Here is an 11,473-nt window from a genome sequence, read left to right on the forward strand (position 1 = left end):
TATGTCATTATTATGTCAGTCCTCACCACTTTTAATAAAACCATATAGTCGACATGTGTGATATTGCATATCAATATAATGTTAATAGTTTTAATAGGACCCCTTAGAAATTCGGGTGACCTTCTTTCCCATTTTTTTGCCCCCCTTATGGTTTACACTACCCTGGAAAAACACTGTGCACGTTTCTGATTACATTATCAAAATTCCAATATATTTACAAAAAAGTAAATCACATAAACTGCATAATAGGTTAATAATTGGGTTAATAGTTGAGTAAAAATATTAAGGAAATTTGCAAATTCTGTGAGTGCTTCGCGCATCAACTTCTGTAAAAGCACCTCGCTAACTGCTCAACCGACATGGTTCTTATGGTAATTGGTACAGTGAAGCTTCTTATTTGTCTAGGAAATGTTTATGACTATATTAGGAGAGGGTTCCCTCAGAAAAACATAACCCCCCCCCCCCCTCCAAACAAAATTCATAGGCTGAGGGTGCGTGGCCGCTAGAATATTTTATCTTAATTAGATTTTTCATTAAGGATGTCCCCATAGAGGGTAGGGTCGAAACTAACTGATTAGATAAGTATATCCTATTATATAAAATAGTAAGGTTTTTTTGTCTGTTGCTCACTACTAAACCGGTTCTCAATTTCAGGGAAGCTTCAAACAAGTCTCAGGTAGGTTTTAGGCTATTCCAATTGTAGAGTTTAGTCATAGTATGTTTTTAAACTATTTCACTGCTACTTTTCCAGGCTAGGGTTGCAGCCGCTAGTAAAGTAATAATGTAATTGTTTTCAAATAAAACTGAATACATGCAAAAAGAAGAAAATAAAGTTGTATCTGAACACAATATTTAGGTTTAAGAGTTTACAATTATATTTTAAACTTTATCTTGTCATAAAATGAAACTTTTGTTAGTAAAACATTTATATTGCTTTGTGTTTCAGAGCTGTTAAGCGTTCTAACTCACAACAATCCTTTATTTATAAAACTAGTGGCTTCCCATCCAACCTCTAGGGGTTTAGCTCCATCAAAATATTTAATTTTTTAGATCATGAAAAGAAAACGTTTTGTTACATTTTCACAGTAGCTTTTCTCTTATTTCTAGCCTAACCTCGGGGCTCTAACCCTGCGGAGAAATCATTAACATTTACCTAACCTAAAATAACCTTTCAAACGCTACTGTGAAAATACGACGAGAAACGCTACTTCGTTTTCTTTCATGATCCAATTTTCAGTAGAATTTCAATAGATTTTTTTAAAAAGCCAATAAACATTCTGACTTATAAAAATAGCATAGACATACTTGTAGCTAGGTGAATCCACACAATAATTCAGACTTCAATCTTTATTAACACTTGAGAAAGTCTAATTTTTGGTTTTTCATAACATTGTTATAGTTATCGCTGTGGTAGCGATATTTATTGAAAAATTGGTGATTTCATTCAAATCTACTTCTTGATGACCCCCCCCCCCATTTAAAAAAAAACTGATTTCTACCCCTGCAGGACTCTTCTAACCATAACTTAAACTAGCTTAAACTTAAATAAGAATAATTATTACGTTTTTTTCTTAAAAGTTTGTTTTTGGTCCAGATTTCATACGAGGGAAACCACCAAAAAAAAACTTTTTACCTTTTGCAATAATTTTTAATATTGCAAAACGTTCTTTGTGTTTAAAATCCGACATCAAACATCTACTTTAATATATGTATACACCTTCATATATACATTTTTTATTAGCTCTGGACACAAATAAAATCCTTTATAGTTATTATTTATCGCATCGTATTATAGACAGCTTTCCGAGGATATTAAAATGAAAAATTATAAGATTAAATAAAAGTTTTATTAGTCCCGAGGGGCCGAAGTCCCAGGCTGACAAAACTAGTATTAATTTAACTATTTTTGTTTAATTATATGTGGAAAATTGTCTGTAATACGATGCAATACATGAACTTTAAGTATGGGGCCTGTGCTCAACCAGGCACTTTAGGGGGAATGATTTGGTGAGAAAGGATGTACCGTTGATTCGAAAACCCCCTGGTAAAATTTCATGGGGTGTACAGTTACACACATCACCTACCAAAAATCTATCAATTTAATGGAATTTTCTAGTGGCATAAACTAAATTATAAATATTTATTGGGTTATATTAGTTTTATGATTTATAGCCCGGTCTATTGAAATACATATCGCACCCAGGGATCTAAAGGGATAAGACAATGGCTGATAAATTGATGCACATCCCCAATGATGATACACAAAATTAACATTTCTATATGTTAAAATAAGTGGTCGTAACGTTGTGGACAGTCAACTTACTAAATTTAACAAAAGTTCCCAAAGTTGTTAAGCTAACAAATAATAAAACACTATTAAAAAACTTTGGGGACTAGTGTACTAAACAGCCCCATGTCTCCTTCCTTCCTGTATCGCACCAGAAAAAAAACCATCTCTCCCCTCTCTTGGTTTCAAATTTTAAGCTTGACATTCGGATAGCATTTGACAAAGTACAATTTCTTCTTCTTTATTTTCTTTGTTGCAAAACTTAATGTTATATTTGCTCTTGGGTAAAGTTGGAAAATTAAATTATATAAAAAATATTCATATCTCATTTCTTAGATTTAATAATAAAAAAACAAGGATAAAAGTTTACATGGTAGTAAAAATGTTAAAAATCACTGATTTTGATGCTTCAGCTTGGGACTTATATTTTTGGTTTACTTTGCCCCCTTGTGAGACGATGCCCCTTGAGCTAGGGGCGACCTACAAACAATTATAAACGTAAATAGTTATTTATCGCATCGTATTATAAACAGCTGTCCGCTATATATCAAAATAAAAGATTAAAACCAGTTTTGCTAACCCCTAGGAGACTCAATCCCGAGCTAACAAAACTAGTATGAAATTTATATTGATTGGATCTACTGCAGTTCATGGTAAAATATTGCTGGTAACGAATGCTTCCTGGTTTCTGGCAATATTACAAGATTCCTTGAACCAGCAGCACGCATATTCCCCTAAATCCTAGGTTCCTGTTAGCTGGCAATCTGCAAATTTTCCAGGTTACCAGCAATGAGAGAAGATTACATGCTTACAGGAGTTTTTACCCCATTCCCCTTATCACATTTTCTTAGGGGGTAAACAGCAATGATTAAAAAGGTACAGTTGCTTCAATTATTTTATTTTTAAAGGTGGGGGAAGGATACAGGAGAGTTGGATCCCTACCTATAATTTTAACTGTTTCTATCTTCATATCCAATTTTGCGCCAAAATTTGTGCGCGCCTTTTTATTTTTATAATATATTGAAAAGTGGGAGAGAAATTCGTAATTTTCTTCGTATTAATAAGTCAATTTTTTTCTAAGTGAGGCTCTGAAATCAAACAGTAAAACCAAGGAACTTGAACGCCTATAGAATGCCAAAACTGCCAAGGTCCCATAAAGGTTTTAGGCTATTTTCTGCCCCCTCTAAATCAATTTAAAACAGAGTCTCATGATGCTAGGGGCGCATCTGCTTTAATCTACAATATAAAGTAGCGAATGATTTTAATTTAAAGTAAATATTTCGGAAAAGTAAGTTACAATTACAAAATGAGTTTCATACTTATTTATAAGTAACATGGTGTCCGCTTTTGTGTGTGCTTGACTGTCTTTGTACACAGAGGGATCTTGCTAACCGATAAAACAAAAAATTACAATAATATTTTTTTCTAGTGGTGGTTTATCTTAAGAGGATTGTGGATGATACCCTCAAAACAACCAAAATAGTTAAAAACCTTCCCAGGACCTATTAACCTTAAAGTTTTTCCTGACTACTTTTATATTGTTACTTTTTACACCTACGTAAACGTTGTATTATTAACTGTTGATAAAAATAAAAAATAAGGAATTCTTATGATATTTGTCTCAGTCCCCCCCTTTCTAATTCATTATTTACATTTGATCAGTTTAAGGTTTTTAACATACTGTGAATTGTTGCAAAGCGTAGCAATATTTATAGCTTTTCCTAAGTCACTCAATTAATACAGAAAAACACCACTACCCTCCCACCCCCCCACGACATCAGACAAACATGCCAAAATAGCCACTTTTGAGTTGTGTGAATCTTATCAACCTCTAATTGTGGGGTAAGTGTAATAAAAGGGAAATGGGAATTAAAAAGGGAAATATTGCTTTTTGACAGGAATATTTTAAACATGGCAGTGGCCAGGAATATGCATAAAGTGCTGGCAACCAGGAATGTTAAACATTGGTAGCTCCAGAAATATTTCTTGTTATGCTAGATCCAGGAATCTTCTAACATTGCCAGGAAACAGGAAGCATTGGTTACCAGCAATATTTTACCATGAACTGCAGTAGATCCTATTGATTAATTTGATATTCGTGGAAAACTGTCTGTAATACGATGCTATACAAGATTTTTAGTATGGCTGAGAACCGGTCATAATCCAGCGGTTTGGAAGCCATACTGGAAAAAATACAAACGACATCTATTTTTCTTCAAGCCTGAAAAGATCAGAATTTCATCAAAAGATGAAAAGATTTGAATTTCGGTTGAGATAATTCAAAAGTTAGAATATTAAAAGTCACCTGTCTGATCTACTAATAATATTTTAAACAAGGATGACAACGTTCATAAAAGCGAAGCTGTGAAATTGTAGGACAAACGAATAGTAACACTTGTAGAGGGTCAATACTGAAAAAGCAGAATATGAATGTATAAGTCTAAATAAAATTGTAAGTAAATTTGTTGCAAAACTTCTTGAATACAGCTAGGATAATGTTTAGGACATACCAACATTTTTAGGACTAGGTTATAGAGAAACTTCGCGCATAACATTGTACCTTGTTGTAATAGGAATCAGTATTTCAAAAATCAGAATAATGAAATAATTATTTTAAATTACAAAAATTGTTAAAAAGCAACATGCTTTAAATGGACGTACGGACTTTCTGGTAATGATTATAAAGTGCTTTCCAAATCGTACCTAACTGTTATTAGTTAAAAAGTTAAGTTTGAAAACGAAAGGACAATTCTAACATGTCTAAATAAACGAAAAGAGCTAACCGTTCCTACGGAACGACCAACCCTAAATATAGAAAGGCTTAGCTTTTAACAAAGACAATCATGTTCATAAGTATATATATTAAACAGCTAAGAACATGGATTATTTTAGAAAATAAAATTGCAATTTCTGACAGGTATTATCAATAGATGTACAATTATAAGATAAATTTTAGTATGGTTGAGTACCGGTTCTAATCCAGCGGATATTAATCGGTTTCGAAGCTTAACTGAAAGAATTTATAAACAAAATTGACTTTTAAAATCAAACAACAAACAAGGAAGTGTTAGCCACAATCCTTATAGTAAAGTAACAGGATCTATGTCTGTCTGTACCTAATGATTTTGCTAACCGCTGAACCGATTTAAATTAAAGTTTCTCCAAGATATTGGGAATATTATTTTTGGGAAGGGTGCCACTACCATCCAAAGAATAAAATTCCCCTTCCTTAAAAAATCCTAGTTGACTTATAGAGTAGCTGCCCTACTGATAATAGTGCACCGTAGCGTATACGACTAATAAACTTTATAGACTACTTTAAGTTTGAAAAACTTGTTTGTCCTTTGATATTTATATTTGAAAATATTAAAATTACTTATGGTGACTAGAATTAAAATCTTTTCTGAATTGATGTCATCTAAAAATATACTTCTCACTAGAGAGAGAGGGGACAATGGGGTGTTTATTACACTAGTCCCTAAAGTTTTATAATACCGTTTTATTATTTGTTGGCTTAACAACTTTGGGGACTATAGTGAATTTTGATCTGTTGGTTCTTTAGCTTGAGTGTTCAAAAGTTTCAACCACTAATTTTAATCAACAGAAGGGGTAATTTTGTGTATTATCATTGGGGATGTACATCAATTTATCGGCCATTGTCTTATCCTTTTAGATCCCTGACTTCTCACTAATGCTCTTGCGCCTTAAGGTCGGTAATTCACTTGTCGACTGATTAGCCTCGGATAACCTTTAGAGGTCGGGGTATTACATTGCATTGGTGTATCTCTGAACTAAATCTTGCTGATGTGCCACAGTGCGTATGAATGTGCTTTGACTTTTGTGTCAGAACCTAAATTGGGACATAGTGCATTTCATCACCCTGGGTTAGGTAACTTCATTTCACTTTTCAACAAAATTTAAAATGCAGCCGTTTTTGAGAAAATTAGATTTGAAAATTTCAAGTTCAATTTTCATCCACTTAGAGTTACCGCATAATCATGACAAGAAAAGCAAATATTATGTATTTAAAATTTTGAACAACTTTGCTTTTATAAAGTCTGTCATAAAACCTCTCTATATATGATTTATTTATGGCTGAATTCCCGTGACCTTAGCAAAGCAACTGATAAAAATGGACATGAATCAACTCACTTCAGGAGTGGTTTTATGAAGAACTATATAAAAGCAAACTTGTTCAAAATTTTAAATAAATAAACTTTGCTTTTCTTGTCATGATTATGCTGTTCTGACACAAAAGTCAAAGCACCTTCAAACGCACTGTGGTGCATGGTTAAATGGTAAGTTGGACCTGTTTTGAGCCAAGGCATATGCCCCGTACTCCAACTATTTGTGTCGGGCACCCATGACATAGCAATAATAGGAACTATTTATAACGTCTTTATTTGAGGACGTGGTGTTGGGCCGAACCGACAACGAGTGGATACGCTTCGTGTTACACCAAGGGATGGATAAGACAATGGCCGATAAATTGATGTACATCCCCAATTATTACAAAATCACACCTTCTGATGATTACTATTAGTGGTTGAAACGTTTAGACACTTAACTCAATAAACCAATTATTCAAATTCAATAAAAATCCCCAAAGCCAACGAATAAGAAAGCATCATTATACAACTTTGGGGACTAGTGTAATAAATAGCCCAATCTCCCATATCTCCATGTGTTACACCTCAGTCGCGGGTTTTGTCGATTGGTTATCTCAAATCACATTCTTTAAACTATTAATTAATTTTAGAAAAGTATGTTTTTTCTTTTCTTTATAATCACCAAAAGCTTTTCATTATTCTAAGTGTGTCCGTCACTACGCCAGTGAGACAAAGCCCAAATTGTGTTAAAATTGTGACAAAAATGATTCATCTGACGTATTAAATTTTAAAATAAGGGAGATGAGAGGAGAAGTGGGAAAGAAAACCCTTAAAAAAGATAATCCCTCATTTTTATTACGTCAGATGCAATGGATCATTTTTGACACAATTTGTGCTTTGTCCGCCAGTGACTGTTAGATCATTTGTATCTTAAGTAGCAAAGCGTCTTTCTGTCTGTCGGTGCTAATGTGATTTGGAGAGACACACAAAATTTCAGTTTAAATTTGCTTTCTTAAAATTATCTACTCTTTTCAAAAAGCTTCGCAAATTTTGGACGTATTTTACCGAACTGTTACATGAATTATTACGTTTTAAATCAATGGGACAATTCTATCATGCCTAGATTAACAAAAAAAGATTAATCGGGAGTAGGGACCGACCCTAATAAACTGCGAACCAAAAAAATAAGCAAGTCTGAATTTTCAGAATATCAGCTTTATTATTCATTTAGGATGATTTTACTGTAAATATTAAATGTAGATGCATCTTTTGGTTACAAGTTTCCACTGTTATTTTTTTATTAATCAGCACCAATGAAGCACAAGATCTCAAAAACAGCATTTATGGGAAATACTGGTGAACCAAAAAGATATGCAAATCCAAAACAAACCAATGGAAAACAATTTTTTTGCACTTTTCTCCTCTTTTAAAGATTGATTCTGATAAATTAATAATTTTTAAAATAATTTATGCTTTAATTATTATGAAATATAGTATAAGGTAGAAATTAATGAATTTCCTAAATAAGAAATATTAGAAAAAAAGAAATTTGACCCCTATAACTTTAGAGGACAGCTGCTGACCTCCAGTCTTATGGATGAAGCTAAATGCATGTTAAAACTAAAAATTACCCTTAAAAGTATACAAAAATGTTTTTTGATGTGCTAAAAAATTCCATTTTAAAATCTTGATTTGGAGGATGGTGCCCTTTAAGATGCTTCTACTGGGGGTGATGGTGAGCCAAATGTTATCAAAGTGCATGCCCATGATGACACCCCATACACTGAACTATGGTCCAATTTTTGTATTCATAGCAGCCTTGAGCAAGCAGTATTAATAAAGAAAAAATTTCAATTTCAATTACTCCAATTTATAAATTAAATTCTGTAGTTTTTAGAAGATGTTTTTATTTCTTGTTTGTAGGCTCCATTGGAGATTGCTATGACTACAAAAAATGGTACATAGGTTAATAGACAAGTTGTTGTAATTGGCATGTACTTAGATAACATTTGGCTCACCAAAAAAGTGAAGAAAAGTGCAAAAATAAACAGTTTTCCCATTAATTTTCTTTTATATTTGCATATCTTTTTGGTTCACCCCAAAATGCTGTTTTTGAAATCTTGTGCTTCATTGGTGCTGATTAATAAAAAAATAACAGTGGAAACTTGTAACCAAAAGATGCATCTACATTTCATATTTTCAGTAAAATCATCCTAAATGAATAATAAAGCTGATATTCTGAAAATTCAGACTTGCCTATTTTTTTGGTTCGCAGTTTAATAGAAAAGCGTTGCATTTAAAATGCTCCAAATTTACCCCAACGAGAAACCTTACTACCTTATATTATAGAATAGCCGACTTAAACTTTCCTGTACCTAGCGGACGGTTAATTTAAATTGTAATAGCTTCGCTGCTAAGAAATAATAAGGGAAAATTACGAACGAAGATAAGGGTCCCTAAAATGGTATTTTCTTATGTAAGGCTTATGAGAGTTTTTAGTTAAGTATCCCTATTGCTTACATGTAGTTTTTTTTGTCTGTAGCTTAAAACTACTGAACCTATTGAGTTCTCCATTTGATAGAAGCTTCTTATAGGTCCTGGGATAGTTTTAGGATATTTGATTTTTATAAAAAAAATCTGGGTATAGTTTAGGCTATTTTTCTGCCCTTTCAAAAGCTTTAAATATAGAAAATTATATATGATAAGTACGCAGCAGCCGCTTGTATATATAAAGTAGTAAGGATTTTTTTGTCTGTAGCTTAAGATTTTGATAACTACTGAACCGATTGAGTTCTCCATTTGATGGAATCTTCTTATAGGTCCCTGCATGGTTTAAGGCTATTTCATTTTTATATCTAAGTTTGGTTTTAGACTATTTTTTCTACTTTCCTTACTCCTTTGAATATAAAGCTCCTAGATGCTAGCGCAGCCGCTAGTTTTATATTATTTACTTTGAAAATTGTGGTTAAAGCAGACATAAAAGAGAAACAAGGAACTTTCAGGGATCTAAAGGGATAAGACAATGGCCGATAAATTGCTGTACATCACTAATAATTATTACAATTAATGGTAGGAACATTTGGTCACTAAACTTAATAAACCCACTAATCAAAATTCAATACAAGTCCCCAAAAATGTTAAGGCAACGAATAAGAAACTTTATTATAAAACTTTGGGGACTATAGTTTAATAAAATTGCCAATTGTCCCATTCCACCCTGAGGAACTTTACAAAATAAGAAGAGGGGAGATTAATAACTTCAGATGCAAGGGGGGGGGGGGCGGAGGGAGAAAACAAGAAAAAATGGGAAGGGGTAAAGTTTGCAAAATATTAGGAAAGATTTTCTAACACAAAGAATTGAGAAGCTGCCACCAACCCCCCCCCCCCCACACCTGAAAACGCCCCAACATTAAAAAACATTTTTCTCGAGGGAGAGTTTCTTGTCTGAGCTGGTTTACAACAACAAGTTGTTTGAAAAAGAGTTGACATTTATTTTTTTTGCAACTTTGTAATACATTTAAATTGTTAAGGAACATGAATATTATCAGCGTTTTTGTACTCAAAGTGCCTACTTGAATCTTTTGATTTGAAATAAATTGAAAATAAGAGGGGGTGGGTACTAGCTTATGGTTTAGCAGGTTAGGTCATATATGATACAGTGAAGCCCTGCAGGGTAAGGGCACCGCATTCTTAGGGCCCTTTACAGCGGTAAGACATGAACAAAAGGGTTACCTACCCTACTTTACTTTTTTTTTAAAATAAGGGGGAGAAGTTTGTCTTCACTACAAAAATACCCTTCTACTGCACGATGACCTTAACAAAGCTTTCTTAGAAACTCAACTATATTTTCAGCCAAGAAGTTTTTGAGATTTTAAACAGCAAGTTAGTGCTAAGAAACTTAAGCATCCTACTTTATGTAAATACCCTCGGCTTCGCCCCAATATGTGATGGGAAGTTCAACCACAACCCATCTTTTTTTTTGTTTTGTGTGTAATAATCAGCGTAATATTTATTTAATACCTATAAGTGCGACAGCTTTTACTACGTAATATTTATTTAATACCTATATGTGCGACAACTATTTGTTACAGAGAAATGTCAATTGAGGATGTCCCACCCCCCAACAAAATGGCTTAAAACCACCACAGGACCAGTAGGTATATTCCCTGAAGAGTAGAGCCCATTCGGTTCAGTGGTTACCGAGATCTTAAGCTTCAAACGGAAGGACAGACATCGTTTTACTTTGTATTATAGATTAGCGGCTGCACCTCTAGCATCTAAGAGCTCTATATTTGAAGGGTTATCGAAGGGTAAAAAATAGCCTAAAACCACAACCAGCTTATTTATAAAATAAAATATCATAAAACCATCTCAGGACCTATAAGAAGCTTCACTGTAAAGGTAAATCATATCGGTTCGTTGGTTAGCAAGATCCTTCGGTACAGACAAAAATCATTACTGTATACCATAACATTAAAATTCCTTGTTACAATGATGATTCTATATAAAATTACTTTATGTAGTGTACTGTATATCTGTCTGAAAGTAAGGGAATCCCCTCTGTATGATGACGGATTCGCAAAAAATGTCTGCAAAATTTGTAATCTCGAGCAAGAGGGTGCTTTTTCTGCACTTTAATACAATGTTTAAATGGCTCTTTTTCCAACCCCTTCTAAATTTAAACTAAATTAAAATATCTAAAACAATATTTTTTTAACAATGCAGTGTTTGTTTATATAAAAGCTACAGGGTGTCTATCTATCTATAAAACTAATTTGTCGCCAACCACTGGACCGATATGGTACTCCTTTAGAGTTAAACACTATCAGTTCAGAAAGGTTCGAATCAACTATATTTCGGGAGAGTAGTAAGCTGTCTATAATACGATCCGATAAATAACTATTTTATATTCATAATTATAATTAATTAAAGAAAATATAAACTTCCATTCTCCTTTTTTCATGTAGCTGGGAAATTGAAGTGTATAAATTGCAGGGACTTGTACACAAAATTTCTTTGTATCGTGTCGTTCAAAGAACCAAATGTAATTACAACAATTTCTTTCATTTTATTTAAT

The sequence above is a fragment of the Acartia tonsa genome, chromosome 4, assembly GCF_053477335.1.
Source record: "Acartia tonsa isolate MP-2025a chromosome 4, ASM5347733v1, whole genome shotgun sequence".
NCBI lineage: Eukaryota > Metazoa > Arthropoda > Copepoda > Calanoida > Acartiidae > Acartia > Acartia tonsa.